Source organism: Lithobates pipiens, unplaced genomic scaffold (genome assembly GCF_037356315.1).
Source record: "Lithobates pipiens isolate NorthernLeopardFrog02 unplaced genomic scaffold, aLitPip1_a1.2 Scaffold_16, whole genome shotgun sequence".
NCBI classification, from domain to species: domain Eukaryota; kingdom Metazoa; phylum Chordata; class Amphibia; order Anura; family Ranidae; genus Lithobates; species Lithobates pipiens.
Genome location: NW_027507748.1, coordinates 611,833,220 through 611,850,774, shown reverse-complemented (window position 1 = coordinate 611,850,774; position 17,555 = coordinate 611,833,220). Strand labels below are relative to the sequence as shown.

The window sequence follows — 17,555 nt, the reverse complement described above, 5'->3', positions numbered from 1 at the left end:
TGATGAGGGCTGATAACAAACCAGAAGGTCCCTCTCCTCTTTAGTCTGGAGAATGCAGTGCCCGAGGTTGCAAAAAAGTATGGCAAATTTAAAAGTGTCTGATCACAGAACATTTTCCACTTTGCAACAGATCGTTTTAAATGAGCTTTGACCCAGAGAAGACAGCTGCGTTTCTGGATCATGTTCAGATATGGCTTCTTCATTGCAGGATGGAGCTTTACCTTATATCTTTGGATAGAATGGTAAACTGTGTTTATAGACTGATTTTGGAAGTATTTCTGAGCCCATCTAGTGTCATCACAAAATCATGGCTGTATTTAATGCAGTGTCCGAAGATCATAAGCCTATAATATTGCATTTCGGCCTTGTCTCTTGCACGCCGAGATTTCTCCAGATTCTCAGAAGCTTTTGATTATATTATGTACTGTATTTTGCAATTTTATATTAACCACTTGACCACTGGGCACTTAAACACCCTTAATAACCAGACCAATTTTCAGCTTTCGGTGCTCTCACATTTTGAATGACAATTACTCAGTCATGCAACAGTGGACCTATATGAAATTTTTGTCCTTTTTTTCACACAAATGGAGCTTTCTTTTGGTGGTATTTAATCACCGCTGGGTTTTTTATTTTTTGTGCTATAAAAGAAAAAATACAGAAAATTCTGTAAAAAAATGAATTTTTCTTCATTTCTGTTATAAAATTTAGCAGATTAGTAATTTTTTCTTCATAAATTTTGGCCAAAATTTATACCACTACATATCTTTGGTAAAAATAAGTACAAATTGGTGGATATTATTTGGTCTTTGTGAAAGTTATAAAGTCCACAAGCTATGGTGCCAATATCTGAAAATTGATCACACCTGAAGTACTGACGGCCTATTTCAATTCTTGAGACCCTAACATGCCAGAAAAGTACAACTACCCCCCAAATGACCCCTTTTTGGAAAGAAGACATTCCAAGGTATTTAGTAAGAGGCATGATGAGTTTTTTGAAGTTGTCATTTTTTCCCACAATTCTTTGCAAAATCAAGATTTTTTTTCCTTTTTTATTTTTTTTTTCACAAAATTCTCATATTATCAGTTTATTTCTCACACAGCATATGCATACCACAAATTACACCCCAAAACACATTCTGCTATTACTCCCGAGTACGGTGATACCACATGTGTGAGACTTTTACACAGCGTGGCCACATACAGAGGACCAACATGCAAGGAGCGCCATCAGGCGTTCTGGAGCACCCAGGACAATTCTGACATTTCTCTCCTACATGTAAAAATCATCATTTATTTGCTAGAAAATTACATTGAATCCCAAAACATTATATATGTTTTTTTAGCAAACACCCTGGAGAATACAATGGTGGTTGCAACTTTTTATCTCGCACGGTATTTGCGCAGCAATTTTTCGAATGCTTTTTTTTTGGAAAAAAACTGTTTTGTGCTTGAAAAAAAAAAAAACACAGTAAAGTTAGCCCAATTTTTGCATAATGTGAAAGATGAAGTTACACCGAGTAAATCGATACCTAACATGTCACTCTTCAAAATTGCACAGGCTCGTGGAATGGCGCCAAACGTCGCTACTTAAAAATCCCCATAGGCGACGATTTTTTTTTATTTTTTACTGGTTATATGTTTTGAGTTACAGAGGAGGTCTAGGGCTAGAATTATTGCTCTCGCTCTAACGTTCGCAGCGATACCTCACATGTGTGGTTTGAACACCGTTTTCATATGTGGGCGGGACTTACGTATGCGTTCGCTTCTGCATGCGAGCACATGGGGACAGGGGCGCTTTAAAAAAAAAAAAAATATTTTATTGTTCATTTTACTTTATTTATTTTAGTTTGACATTTTTTTCCCCAAAAATACATTTTTTGATCACTTTTATTCCTATTACAAGGAATGTAAACATCCCTTGTAATAGGAATATGGCATGACAGGTCCTCTTTACAGTGAGATATGGGGTCAATAAGACCCTGCATCTCATCTCTAAGCTGGGAAGCCTGAAAAAAAAAAAAAAAAAAGATTCTGGATTTGATCGTATTGGCGAGTCGGTAGAAGCACCGGAGGGCGGCGGGAGGGGGAGGGGGTGTCTATGGCTTGGTATTGCAGGGTAGCACCGACTATGGCTGGGTATCTCAGAGTATGGCTGGGTATCTCAGAGTATGGTGTTGCAGAGTATTGCGTTGCAGAGCATTGCAGGATATTGGAGGGTGTTGCAGAGGATTGCAGAGTGTTGCACGGTATTGGCGGGTGTTGCAGAGCATTGCAGAGTGTTGCAGGGTATTGGTGGGTGTTGCAGAGCATTGCAGAGTGTTGCAGAGCATTGCAGAGTGTTGCAGGGTATTGGCGGGTGTTGCAGAGCGTTGCAGGATATTGCAGAGTGTTGCAGGGTATTGCAGGGTAATGCAGAGTAATGCAGAGTAATGCAGAGTATTGCAGTGTAATGCAGAGTATTGCAGAGTATTGCAGAGTAATGCAGAGTATTGCAGAGTATTGCAGAGTATTGCAGAGTAATGCAGAGTATTGCAGGGTATTGCAGAGTAATGCAGGGTATTGCAGAGTATTGCAGGGTATTGCAGAGTATTGCAGGGTATTGCAGGGTATTGCAGAGTATTGCAGGGTATTGCAGAGTAATGGCAGGGTATTGCAGAGTATTTGCAGGGCATTGAGGGGTTAATTTTCGGTGAGCAGCGTTGTGGGCACTGCAGATGCAGCCCACATCGCTGCTGACACCGATCTCTTCCCCCTCCGCTGTTCAGATCGGTACAGAGAGGGGGAGGGAGGAACCGGCGTCATAACATGATGCCGGTTTGTTTACAAGTGATCACTCCGTCATTTGAGCGGCTGTTTACCGTGATCCGTGATGCGCCGGGTCCCAGGGGGCGCGCAAGAGCGGAATTCTGGGAGGACGTCATATGACGGCCTCCCAGAGTTAAGAAACCGCCCTGTAGCCGTCATTCGGCTATAGGGCGGTTATTAAGTAGTTAAGGAACACGTTTTTTTTTTTCAGCTGGAACATGGTGGAACTCTGCCAACAGCCCCGTGCGCTGCTCTCCCAGCAGGGCACACATAACCTTCCCTGTTCTGCATATACCAATAACAGCAGAGGAAAGGGTGGGCAGTAGTATAGGTGGGGGAGGTGAGGGGGTGGTACCTTAATCCAGGAGGTGCTGGCATGACCAGAATCTCTTTTGACCGCCTAGTGTCGGTAAGTGCGGTCTGCAAATTATCGGCTTCGGCAGGCGGGAGCAGCAGGTGCAGACTGATCTGGCATCATCCTCCTCCTAAGTAATGACTAAGCACATGTGAAGTGTGCGAAACGCGTCTACCCAGCATTCTGTTTCCTGTCGTTTTTGGGTTGTCCAAATAAAAATAATTTTGATCTACAGTGGTGTGCGGCCATTTCTTCTAATTTCATCATCCTCCTCCTGCTCAAGTTCTGCCCAACAATGGGCAGCTTGTGGGAACAGGCTGAGCACTCTGAAGACGCCTTCTTCTCTTCTCTCTTTAGCATAGCTACATGTTGTGATACCAATGCCTGAGAATAATGAGTGCAGCACCACCTCTATTGTGGCATCAGAATAAAAAAGCCTGCTTTCCACACAGTAGAAGTGCAGGGAGCAAAATACAGCCTTATGTACAATAAGACTTTGCAGTGTGAACTAGTGTATATGGTTCATCTGTTTTTTTCTGGAATATAGAACAAAGAACTAGTTGGGTGAAAAAAATGTATTTTACAAGAGGCTGGGACGGAATGGTTTCTACAGAGGGGGGTGGACTGGGAGATTCACACAGGGAGATTATATCTGGGCCTAGTGCAATGCAATGTTTGTGCATGGATGTACAGGTGTCCCATGCATCCCTGTGTTAGTATTCTCATTGTTATCTATTGGAACAGAGGGGCTACATAGACACATCTGCTGCTCCGAATGGGACATGTTGCGGGTGTTACTGTCCCAAAGCACCCAGGGTGAGTTCAGGGGCATGCAGTCACACTCACATGGATATCATATCAGAACACAGCGGCTGTGTCTGTGCAGATATCAATGGGACTGCCTATATGGAAATGTACAAAAACACCTGTGCATGCCTGTGTGGGTAAACATGACTGATGGGTGAGATTTGAATTCGGATGAATATGGTCTTGGGGAGATGAGTTTGTACTGGCTGGAGAGGGTCATTTCTGGTTGTATTCTGTACAATGGCTTGGGCATCACTTACTCCTGACCCCTGCACTTTCTGCATTACATACCTCTGACCCCTGCATTCTCATGGTTGAGTCCCTGCCCCTATTTTCTGAGAAAAAAAGCCAGAGGAACATTGTTCTGAAATTGTTTGACACTTTTTCGATGCAACTTTTCACAAATTGGTGACCTTCTGCCCATCTTTATTTCTGAAACACTCTGGCTCTCTAAGATGCCCTTTTTATACCCAGTTATGTTACCAACCTGTTGCCAATAAACCTAATTAGTTGTAAAATGTTCTTCCAGACCTTCCTTGTTAGTACCACTTTGCCAGTGTTTTGTTGCCCTGTCCCACCTTTTTTTGAGACATATGGCTGCCATCAGTTTCAAAGTTACCTTATTAAAAGGATACATTTTCTCAGTTTAAACATTTGATATGTTTTCTATTTTCTATTGTGAAAAAAATACAAGTTTAAGAGATTTGCAGATCATTTTATTCTATTTTTATGTCGATTTTACACAGCATCCCACCTTTTTGAAATTATTATTATACAGGATTTATATAGCGCCAACAGTTTGCGCAGCTCTTTACAACATGAGGGCAAACAGTACACTTACAATACACTTACAATACAATTCAATACAGGAGGCATCAGAGCTTACAATAGATTATGGTTGTATATTGAACAATTGACATACTATCCAGTTATCTATGCATTTCCCCTCCACCGGAAAGCATTTATTTGGTTACATTGTAATCCTTGTGTGTGTAAAATCACTGTTTTTATGGAACAATGTACATTTTTTCTACTACAGCGTCTCTGCAGCTTTAGTAATCCATATTTTTTTCACTGCTATTAAACAGGTCAGCATGGTTTGCAGATGGTTTATTATTATGAACCACTAGATGTCACTGCAGATTAGCTCACAATTTTACCTTTAAACAACTACAAGCCAAAAACACAAGATTCAGCACAAAATATGCTGTAACAGTATTTATTACCTGTACCCCTTGTTCCTACCTGTACCCCCTTGTCCCTTATTCTTACCTGCGCCCACATGTACTTTATTCTTACCCGTACCCACATTTGTCTTATTACTTGTACCCACATGTACTTTATTCTTACCTGTACCCACATGTACTTTATTCTTACCTGTACCCACATGTACTTTATTCTTACCTGTACCCACATGTACTTTATTTTTACCTGTACCCGCATTTACCTTATTCTAAAGGCCCATACACACGATCTGACTTTTTGACAACAAACATGCAAATTAGCTGTTTTAAGGCAACATCCGACCGTGTACACTCCATCAGACAAACTTTTTCAGTTTTCATCTGACTTTTGTTGGCTGTGCGAACGGACAAATTTTCCGGAAACAAAAGTCCGATGGAGCAAAGTCCGATCGTGTGTACAGAAAACCATAGGACTTTTGTACAAAGTACAAACACACATGCTCAGAACCAATGCAAAAGAGCAGACAACAATACAGAAGTTGACCAAAGGTGGCGCTGGAGTAATTGAACGTCGTCTTTTGAAGTGTCGTCAGTACGTTGAAACGTCACTACGTAGAAAGTCTGATAGTGTGTATGTAATACAAACTTACAGCCAACGCCCTTTGCACAAAAATCCAAGGGAAAGTTTGTACAAAGTCCGATCGTGTGTATGGGGCTTTACCTGTAATCACATGTATTCTTACCTGTACCCATATGTACTTCATTCTTACCTGTACCCACATGTACCTCATTCTTTCCTGTACCCACAGGTAATTTATTCTTACCTGTACCCACAAGTAACTCATTCTTACCTCTGCCCACATGTACCTCATTCTTACCTGTACCCACAGGTAATTTATTCTTACCTGTACCCACATGTACCTCATTCTTACCTGTACCCACATGTAGTTTATTCTTACCTGTACCCACATTCTTATCTGTACCCACATGTACTTCATTCCCACCTGTACCCACATGCACCTAATTCTTACCTGTACTCATGTGTATTGTACCTGTACCCACATGTACCTTATTCTTACCTATGCCCATATGTCCCTAATTCCTACCTGTGCCCACATGTGGGTATATGTACTTTATTCTTACCTGTATCCCCATGTACCCTTTTCTTACCTGTACCCACATTTGCCTTATTCTTACCTGCACCCACATGTACTTTTATTTTTACCTGTACCCACATGTACCTTATTCTTATCTCTACCCTCATGTCCCTTGTTCCTACCTGTATCCCCATGTACTTTATTCTTACCTGTACCCACATTTGCCGTATTCTTACCTGTACCCACATGTACTTTATTCTTACCTGTACTCATATGTGTTTTATTCCTACCTGTACCCACATGTACCTTCTTACCTCTACCCACATGCTCCTTATTCTTACCTGTACCCACGAGTACCTTATTCTTATCTGTTCCCAAATGTAATTTATTCTTACCTATACACACATGTACCGGTACCTTATTTTTACCTGTACCCACAAGTATTTTATTACTACCTGTACCCACATGTACCTTATTCTTACCTCTACTCACATGTAATTTATTCTTACCTATACGCACATGTACTTTATTCTTACCTGTATCCACAAGTCCCTTATTCTTAGCTGTACCCACATGGGGGGTACTGAAGGCCTTCAAGCTCTTTTTATACAGAAGGGGAGCCATTCAATAAAGTACTTGTAACACTTTTCTGGTATTATGGCTGTATTAGAAAATACTATGGCGGTTTTCTTGCTGCTTCTGACACACGCAACTAATTCTTGTGGTTCTTATATTCTGCCGCTATGGCTGTGACAAATTTATAAAGAAATATCACCAAATCAATGATGAGAAAAGTGCAGGTAAATACCGGTAATACCGCGTACACACGTAGCCGTCTATCCGACGGACTTAGTCTGGCGGACTTCCCGCCAGACTGTCCGTCGGACTTTCCGAACGAGCTACTTGCCCACACACGGCACTTTTTAAGCGGACTAATATGGCGTACTAAGTCCGCCGTACTATCCGCCCTATTTTTGAAATGAACGGACTCGCCCACACACGCGGAGGAAAGTCCGCTCATTTCGAGCGCGTCTCCAGGTAGGCGGGGCCCGCGAAGGAGACGCCGCTGGCCCCGCCACCTGGTATGGACTTAAAGGGGAACCCCAACGCCAAAAAAAATTGGTGTGGGGGTCCCCCCAAGTCCACAACAGGCCCCCCACCCTATGTGAATGAGTATGGGGTACAATGTACCCCTACCTATTCACCTGTGAAATAAAGTACAAAAAAAAAAAACACAACACACATCTTCTTGTAGCTCTTTTGCTAGCGGAGGAGCCCGGCATTCTTCTTCGTCGCCGCAGCCTCTTCTCCCGACTTCGGGGGTCTTGTCCCCCTCTTCGGTTCTTCTGCCGGGCCACCGCGCCTTCTTATAGCTCTTTTATAGGGCGGTGGCCCGGTCTTCCGTCGCCGCCGCCGCCTTCCGTTCTTCTTCTTCTTCTTCTCCTTCTTCTCCTGGAGATGTTGACTCGACGTTCTCTCCGGCCGCAATGCCAGGGACGCGCTGCGCTGCAACTTATATAGGGACAAGGGGCGGTGTCACATGGGTTGATGTCACATGGTGACCCTGCCCCCTTACGATGTCACAGTCCCGGAGGATACTGGGACTGCGCCATGTGACATCAACCCATGTGACATCAACCCATGTGACACCGCCCCTTGTCCCTATATAAGTCGCAGCGCGTCCCTGGCATTGCGGCCGGAGAGAACGTCGAGTCAACATCTCCAGGAGAAGAAGGAGAAGAAGAAGAAGAACGGAAGGCGGCGGCGGCGGAAGACCGGGCCACCGCCTGTAAAAGAGCTATAAGAAGGCGCGGTGCCCCGGCAGAAGAACCGAAGAGGGGGACAAGACCCCCGAAGTCGGAAGAAGAGGCCGCGGCAACGAAGAAGAATGCCGGGCTCCTCCGCTAGCAAAAGAGCTACAAGAAGTTAGCGGAGGAGTCTGGCGAGAAGACCCCCGGAGCTGTGCAATAAATTATTTTATCTTGTGTGTTGTGTTTTTTTTTTGTACTTTATTTCACAGGTGAATGGGTAGGGGTATACCCCATACTCATTCACATAGGGTGGGGGGCGGTATCCGAGGGCCGCCTTATTAAAGGGGGCTCCCGGATTCCGATAAGCCCCCCACCCGCAGACCCCGACAACCAACGGCCAGGGTTGTCGGGAAGAGGCCATTGTCCTCATCAACATGGGGACAAGGTGCTTTGGGCTGGGGGGGGGGCGCGTAGCCCCCCTTCCTCGAGGCACCCCCCTTGTTGAGGGCACACGGCCTGGTACGGCTCAGGAGGGGGGGGGGGGGGGGGGCGCTCGCTCGCCCCTCCTTTCCTGGCCGGCCGGGTAGCGTGCTCGGACAAGGGTCTGTTGTGGACTTGAGGGGGACCCCCACGCCGGGTAGCGTGCTCGGACAAGGGTCTGTTGTGGACTTGGGGGGGACCCCCACGCCGACTTTTTTTGGCATTGGGGTTCCCCTTTAAGTCCATACCAGGTGGCGGGGCCAGCGGCGTCTCCTTTGCGGGCCCCGCCTACCTGCAGACCCGCTCGAAATGAACGGACTTTTCTCCGGGCGGGAAAAGTCCGCTCATTTCAAAAGTACGGCGGTCTGGCACACATACGGCCAGATTGTCCGTCGAAATGCGAGTCCGGCGGGAAGATTGGAGTGCAAAACCACTTTCTAAGTCCGCCGTACTTTCGGGTCAAAAAAGTATGCCGGAGGCTACACACGGGGGGATTGTCCGGCGGACTTCAGTTTGCCGTACTTTTCCACCCGCTTGTTTGATCGTGTGTACGCGGCATAAGACTTCCTTTAGGTTGGTATAAGTATTGTGTGACAGACAAAATTCTCTCTCAGGCAATTTTGCAACAGATTCATATACACTTTACTGACAGTTGCATTAATCTGTCCCAAGCTGCGCCGTTTGTTGCATGAACAGGAGACATATTTCTAACGAGTGTCTATAATACCTCATGAATTCCAGGGGAGATTTCTATATAGACAACTGGCAATGTTCCTACATTTTACTGGAAAAATCTACCAGTTTTATGGTCTCTTTCATTTTTTTTATTATTATTTTTTTTTATATATATAATCTTTATTTTACATTTTAAGCCATACAAAACAGTGTACAGACAAAAGGGTAAGGGGAAAGGGAAGGCAAAATGCACCTTAAGGGCAAATACTGATATCGGTAGCGCCACAATACATTACACCATGAGTATAATTATTGTTAGTACGAGCCCATCCCTGTCCTAGATTTTCGATTTAAGTGGATGTTCCCCTCACACTTTGGGGGAAGTAGAGAGGGCTCGCTCAGTAAATCAAAGCAGATGCCTTGCAGCATCTTAAGGCCCATACACACGATCAGACTTTTTGACAACAAACATGCAAATTAGCTGTTTTGGAGCAACATCCGACCGTGTGTACGCTCCATCGGACAAACTTTTTTGGTTTTTATCGGACTTTTGTTGGCTATGCGAACGGACAAACTTTCTGGCAACAAAAGTCCGATGGAGCAAAGTCTGATCGTGTGTACAGAAAACCATAGGACTTTTGTACAAAGTACAAACAGGCATGCTCAGAACCAATGCAAAAGATCAGACAACAATACAGAAGTTGACCAAAGGTGGCGGTAAAGAGCAGAAAAACCATGTGATTTGGTGAAAGTTGGCTAAAAAAGTCCTGCTGTGTGTATGCAATACAAGTTCAGGGCCGACGCCCTTTGTACAAAAATCCAAGGGAAAGTTTGTACGAAGTCCTATCGTGTGTATGAGGCTTTAGACTCACATAAATTTAAGTAGGAACAAAGACGACATGAAAAAAAATATATAAAAGGAAAAGAAAATGATATACAAGTACCGCTAAGGCCTTTATAAATCGGCAAACACACTTGGTTCATTGGCTGATGGGGTATATCTACACTAGGAACATCAAATGCTAATTTTGTACCTGGTTCTGAACCTGATTCAGGGCCCGGTTCACAGGGAACAAGTTGCTCGAAGGCAGGATCCGCCAAAGTTTACAAGGCAACATCAAGACTAGAGGCCTCCACCATGGTCCCAGATTGAGTCAAAGCGCTCACGAGTTCCTTTGCACGTGGCCACTCATTCCTCTGCTTCCATGATCTCCGTCACCTTCCCAAGACAGTTCTACTCACTTGTGACTCGCGGGCTCGTCCAGTGAATTGGTATAAGTCGCTTTGTGGCATTGCCGAGGTGAGGGAGAGCACTGCGTTTATAGTGAGAAGGGGGATGGGGGGGATGTGAAGCAGAAAGTGCTTCGGGGAAAAAGGCACATCTATACCTAGACTATCCGATATGCATCTGCGGACAGCAGACCAAAAGGGTTAGACTAACGGACAGCCCCACCAAATATGCACGCATCCCCTCCAACACAACTCAGAGACTGATGGGTAAATTCTAGCAAGGGAGGTTGGCACTTGGTACCACTGGGACAGCAACTAGAAATGGCGCCAGGCAGCGCCATCACATCACTGAGCATGCGCCCGTCTGGCCGAGCATGTACGAGATTTCCCAAGCTCGGCAGGCAACAGAACAGCGCATGCGCTGTTGCATTGTCGGCCCACAGCTATCTTTTTTACAGGCACAGCTGCCCGTAATGGATATTTACGGGCGGCCTGAAAACAGGCGGAAACTTATGGGCTGCCCGTAAATTAACGGACAGTTGGCAACACTGGCATGGATCAGTTTGCAATGGCGTTACAAACGCTCCTGAGTCACACGGTTCACCTGGAATCTTCCACTGTGGCTGCTCCGGTACATCCTGTGTTGCAGTTCGTCCCTGCTGCTGCTCCAGTCTCTGTGCAGGCACCTGTCTCGAGTATTACCTCTATAAGCGGTGTGTCTGGTTCCGCTCCACTTCCCCAGCGATTTGGGGATGATCCAGTCCAATGCAATGGGCTTCTCAACCAGGTTGAGCTATACTACTTTGAGATGCTGCCCCAGGCGTTTTCCATCGACAGAAGTAAAGTAGGTTTCATGATATCTTTGCTTTCTGAGAGCCTTGGCCTGGGCAAACCCTCTATGAGGGACGCAAAAACCTGTTGTCTCGAGTTACCCTGAGTTTGTGGCTTCTTTTAAAAGGGTATTTGATGTTCCCGCACGCTCTGCTTCTGCTGCCAAGTGCCTCATGTCCATCAGAGTATGAGAACTGTTGCCAATTACGCCATTGAATTCCGTACTCTGGCAGCAGAGGTTGTTTGGAACATAGTCCCTGCCTTCCCGCGGGTGGGGGGCCCGATCGGGCCCCCCCCGGTGCCAGCGGCGGTCGGAATCCGTTCAGGAGCGATCCGGGATGAGGGGGCGGCCATTCATTCACCCCCCTCGTGATCGCTCCTGACGAATGGAAGTGCAGCATGACATCACTTCCTCTCCTGTAATGTAAACACAGGGAGAGGAAGTGATGTAATCTCTCCTCCGTGTCGGTATTTTTCGTTCCGGCACCGAGGAGAGAGGATCGGTGAGTTGCACCAACACTACACTACACAGTAGAACATGCCAGGCACACTCTCACCCCCCCTTCACCCCCCGATCACCCCCCCAATCACCCCTGCACCCCCAGTCACAGTGACACCAATTGCATTTTTTTTTTTGCATTGGTGTCATTTGTGACTGTAATAACTGTTAGGGCAGTTAGGGTTAGCCCTCTTTAGTTCTAAGGTACCCCCCAATAAAGGTTTAACCCCGTGATCACCCCCCGTCGCCAGTGTCACTAAGGCTGGGTTCACATTGCAGCGGTTTATGAGAACGGATGTGATTCGCACCGCACTGCAGTGCAAATCACATCCGATCTCTGTGCGATTCGAGTTCAGCCATACAGATAGTATGGCTGAATTTGCGTCGCACCCGCCGCAAACTCGCACGGGACCCTTTTTTTGGTCCGCAGCAGAATCGGATCGCATGGGTGTTCACACCATGCGATCCGATTCCTGTCCGAGTTTGCAGATCGCACTGCGATATGCGAACTGATCTGGGGGTGTCATTAACATTTCACTGACACTCCCAGCAGTTCGCATAGGGCAGTGTGATGCGGGAACCCGCCGCAGATTCGTGGCGTTCCCGCATTGCTCCAGTGTGAACCCAGCCTAATAAGCGATCGTTTTTCTGATCGCTGTATTAGTGTCACAGGTGACGCTAGTTAGGCAGGTAGGTATTTAGGTTTGCCGCAGCTTTCTATAGCGCCAGGGACCCCCATATACTACCACATAAAGCCCCCTGATTGCCCCCTAGTTAACCCTTTCACCAGTGATCACCATATAACTGTTACAGGTGACGCTGGTTGGTTAGTTATTTTTTTATAGTTTCAGGGCACCCACCATTTATTACCTAATAAAGGTTTAATCCCCTGATCATCCGGCGGGTGATATAAGTTTGAGGGTCAGATAACGTCTGTGTCGCCCCAGGCAGCGTCAGGTTAGTGCCAGTACCGCTAACACCCACGCACAAAGCATACACCTCCCTTAGTAATATAGTATCTGATCAGATCTATATTAGCGTCGCCAGCAGTTTAGGTTTCCCAAAACGCATTGTTAGCGGGATCAGCCCAGATACCTGCTAGCACCTGCGTTTAGCCCCTCCGCCAAGCCCAGACCAGCCCACCCAAGTGCAGTATCGATCGATCACTGTCACTTACAAAACACAACACACATAACTGCAGCGTTCGCAGAGTCAGGCCTGATCCCTGCGATCGCTAACAGTTTTTTTTGTAGCGTTTTGATACAGTCGCTGACAGCCTAGGTGCTTTTTTACCTGTGAGTCTCACTAGTGTACCGGGGTGTCTACTTTCCAAAATGGGGTCATTTGGGGGGGGTTGTGCCATCTTGGCATTTTATGGCCTTCAAAACTGCATTAGGTAGTGAGGAGTAAAATCAAAAATTTACACCCTTAGAAATCCTGAAGGCAGTGCTTGGTTTTCGGGGCCCCGTACGCGGCTAGGCTCCCAAAAAATCCCACACATGTGGTATCCCCGTACTCAGGAGAAGCAGCAGAATTTATTTTGGGGTATCATTTCACATATGCCCATGGCATGTGTGAGTAATATATCATTTAGTGACAACTTTGTGAAAAAAAAAAAGTTTGTAATATTCCCGCAACTTGTGGCAAAATATAAAATATTTCATGGACTCAACATGCCTCTCAGTAAATAGCTTGGGGTGTCTACTTTCTAAAATGGGGTCATTTGTGGGGGTTTTGTGCCATCTTGGCATTTTATGGCCTTCAAAACTGTGATACGTAGTGAGGAGTGAAATTACAAATGTATGCCCTTAGAGATCCTGAAGGCGGTGCTTGGTTTTCGGGGCCCCGTACGCGGCTAGGCTTCCAAAATGTCGACCACATGTGGTATCCCCGTACTCAGGAGAAGCAGCAGAATGTATTTTGGGGTACAATTCCACATATAACCATGGCATGTGTGAGCAATATATCATTTAGTGACAACTTTGTGTAAAAAAAATAAATAATTTTTTTTTTTTGTCATTATTTAATCGCTTGAGGCAAAAAAATAAAATATTCAATGGGCTCAACATGCCTCTTATCAATTTCCTTAGGGTGTCTACTTTCCAAAATGGGGTCATTTGGGGGGGGGGGGGGTTTGTACTGCCCTGCCATTTTAGCACCTCAAGAAATGAGATAGGCAGTCATAAACTAAAAGCTGCGTAAATTCCAGAAAACGTACCTTAGTTTGTAGATGTGACAACTTTTGCGCAAACCAATAAATATACAGTTATCGACTTTTTTTTTACCAAAGACATGTGGCTGAATACATTTTGGCCTAAATGTATGACTAAAATTGAGTTTATTGGTCTTTTTACGTTTATATCGCAAAAAATAAAAATCGCAGAGTCAGTCAAATACCTTTAAAAGAAAGCTCTATTTGTGGGGAAAAAAAGGACGCAAATATAGTTTGGGTACAACATTGCATGACCGCGCAATTACCAGTTAAAGCAGCGCAGTGCCAAATTGTAAAAAGACCTCTGGTCATTGACCAGCAAAATGGTCCGGTCTGAAAGTGGTTAAGGAGTTTTTGCGGAAGCCTCCTGTACATTTGTCTCCAAGCTTTGCAGTGCCACCCTTGTCTTCCTCAAATCCCATGCCTCCTGGTACTGAGCCAGTCAGTGAAGGTGAACCCATGCACTTGGGTTTCATGCATCTCTCTGCGGATGAGAGAACCTTTAGGAGGAAGGAGAGATTGTGCATTTATTGTGGCCAGGCAGGTCACTTTTTGAAGTCTTGTCCTACCAAGCCCGAACCTTGAGGTCCTGTCACGGATGGACCTAAGGTCAGAGCCGATCCGGGGTGCACCTCACCCCAGCGCTACTATGTGCTGCAGAAGAATGGCGCCAAAGCTGTCTGTGGTACTCACTTGAAGTTGACTGCACTGGTTGCTACTTGCTAGAATTGCCGGCTGCTCGGCGTCTAGCTAGTGACGTCAGTCAGAGGCCACGGCGGCCTCAGAATTCAAAGTGCACCACGGCCGCCCCAGCATTCATATCGAGCCGCCTCCGCGGCTAGTGAACAAGCCCCACCCACTTCTACCATGTTCTTTAGACAGCGTGGCTGAGAGGGAACGGAGCATTTATGAAGAGAGAGCAGCTGCCTTGCTGTGAGTGACTCCCCTGCACTGCATCAGGCCGGCCTCAAGTAAGTGGAACCTAAGTAAGTTGTGCCCATCAAAAGCTGCCACTGTGCCCATCAAACCCCCACTGTGCCCATCAAATGCCCACTGTGCCCATCAAAAGCTGCAACTGTGCTCGAACACAGCTACTGTGCCCATCAAACACCCACTGTGCCCATCAAAAGCTGCCACTGTGCCCATCAAACACAGCCACTGTGCCCATCAAAAGCTGCCACTGTGCCCATCAAAAGCTGCCACTGTGCCCATCAAACACTGCCACTGTGCTCAAACGCTACCACTGTGCCCATCAAATAGAGCCACTGTGCCCATCAAACGCAGCCAGTGCGCCATCAAACGCAGCCACCGTGCCCATTAAACGTAACCACTGTGCCCATGAAAAGCCGCCACTGTGCCCATGAAAAGCCGCCACTGTGCCCATCAAATGCTGCCACTGTACCATCAAATGCTGCCACTGTGCCAATCAAACGCAGCTACTGTGCCCATCAAACGCAGCCACTGTACCCCGCCTAAAAGCAGCTACTCTGCCCATTAAAAGCAGCCACTGTGTCCATCAAATGCTGCCACTGTGCCCAGTAAACACAGCCACTGCCCATCAAATGCAGCCACTTCCCATCAAATGCAGCCACTCTGAACATTAAAAGCAGCCACTGTGTCCATTAAAGGCTGCCACTGTGCCCATCAAATGCTGCCACTGTGCCTATCAAACGCAGCTACTGTGCCCATAAACACAGCCACTGTGCCCATCAAATGCTGCCACTGTGCCCATCAAACGCAGCCACTGTCACCCATTAAAGCAGCCAATGTGCCCATCAAATGCTGCCACTGTGCCCATCAAACGCAGCTACTGTGCCCATCAAATGCAGCTACTGCGCCCATCAAACAAAGCCACTGTGCCCTTCGAACGCAGCCACTGTGCCTATTAAAAGCAGCCACTATGCCCATTAATAGCAGACACTTTGCCCATCAAACACAGCTACTGTGCCCATCAAATGCAGCCACTGTGCCATCAAATGCAGCTACTGTGCCCATCAAACTGAGCCACTGTGCCGGTTCTCATTCTTACTGACCATAAGAATCTGACATTCTTGTCTGAGGCTAAATGTCTCTCTCCCAGATGGGCGCGATGGGCTCTTTTCTTGTCAAGTTTCAATCACATTGTCTCATTCTTACCTGGTACTAAGAATGTAAGGGCTGGTGCTTTGTCACGACAATTTTCTTCCACTTCCAAGATGGAATCAGTTCTGGTTCCTGTGATTCCTCCTGATCGTATTCTGGATACTGTTCGCCAGAGAGTCTCCGTACTGCCGTGCTCCAGACTTACTTTTGCTTGGGAGATCTTTTGCTTACATGGGCTACCCAAGGTGATTGTCTCGGACAGGGGTAGTCAGTTTGTGTCCTAGTTCTGGTGAGCCTTTTGTGCACAGTTGACAGCTTGCTTTCTCCTCTGCGTATCCCCCCGCAGTCTAATTGGCCCGCAGAACAAGCCAATCAGATCGAGGTAAGAGGCGAATCAGAGTGGCCCTTTACAACGTAATCAGCTGTCAGTCAAGGACAGCTGATCACGGCATGTAAACACAAGCCGGTTATCGGCGTTTCTTTCCTCATGCTAAGAGCATGAGGCGAGAAGAAGAAAGACGATAACTGTGAAAGGGATATCAGTACCAATGATCAGTGTCCTCATTATCAGTGCAGTCCCACCAGTGCTGCCAATTAGTGCCTATCAGTGCTGCCAATTAGTGCCCACCAGTGCTGCCAATCAGTGCTCATCAGTGCAACCTTTCAGTGCCCATCAGTGCAACCTATCAGTGCCCATCAGTGCTGCCAATCTGTGTCCATCAGTGCCTCCTTAACAGTGTCACCTATCAGTGTTGCCTATCAGTGCTGCATACTGGTGCCTATCAGTGCCGCCTATCAGTGCTACCTCTCAGTGCCCTTTAGTGCTGCCTATCAGTGCAGCCTCATCAGTGCCTCCTCATCCGTGCCACCTATCAGTGTCCTTCAGTGCAGCCTCATCAGTGCACATCAGTGTAGGAGAAAAATTACCTGTTTGCAAAATTTTTCATTTCCGGTCTTTTTTAGTATGTTTAGCCAAAAAAAAAACCAGTGGTGATTAAATACTATGAAAAGAGCTCTATTTGTTTGAAAAAAAATGATAAAAATTTCAATTGGGTACAGTGTTGCATGACCGCACAATTGTCATTCAAAGTGTGACAGCGCTGAAAATTGGCCTGGTCAGGAAGGGGGTATGTGCTCAGGAGGCATGTGGTTAGTATGCTGAGCATTGGAATGATGTGGGGAAATTTTTTACCTTTGCTTCAGCAGCTTTTCAAGAGACACCTGCTTTGGGAGGGATGCTCCTGAAGATCGGGGGTGGGTGTGGAATCCTTCAGAGTACCAATTGTTTTATGACCATCGAAGTGCTTGAAACTCCCTTATTTGGGCAAGTGGAACTCCAGTTTCACAAGGAAAACTACAGGAAAACATACAAAAGTAAACATGTATACCAAGTTATTTGCCTACATCTGATTTCCATAGAAATTTTTTATTTCTTTTAAATATTTTTGGGCATGTGGCAAAACTGTTCCAAATGATGCTGCTCCAATGCGGGTCTGACACCACTGAGCCATCACAGTAATACAGATAGTTTCAGCTGTCAATAA

At 46.1% G+C, this 17,555-nt stretch overlaps 1 protein-coding gene across 4 annotated transcripts in view; it reads right to left on the bottom strand.

Annotated features, from left to right (window-relative positions):
• WASF3 (WASP family member 3) overlaps positions 1-17,555 on the bottom strand; it is a 676,822-nt gene that overhangs the window by 485,003 nt on the left and 174,264 nt on the right. For all 4 annotated transcript variants that reach the window (XM_077484052.1, XM_077484053.1, XM_077484054.1 and 1 more), the window contains one exon: positions 17,204-17,365. The gene's annotated coding sequence lies outside the window, so the exon portion shown is untranslated. The remainder of the gene's footprint in view (positions 1-17,203; positions 17,366-17,555) is intronic.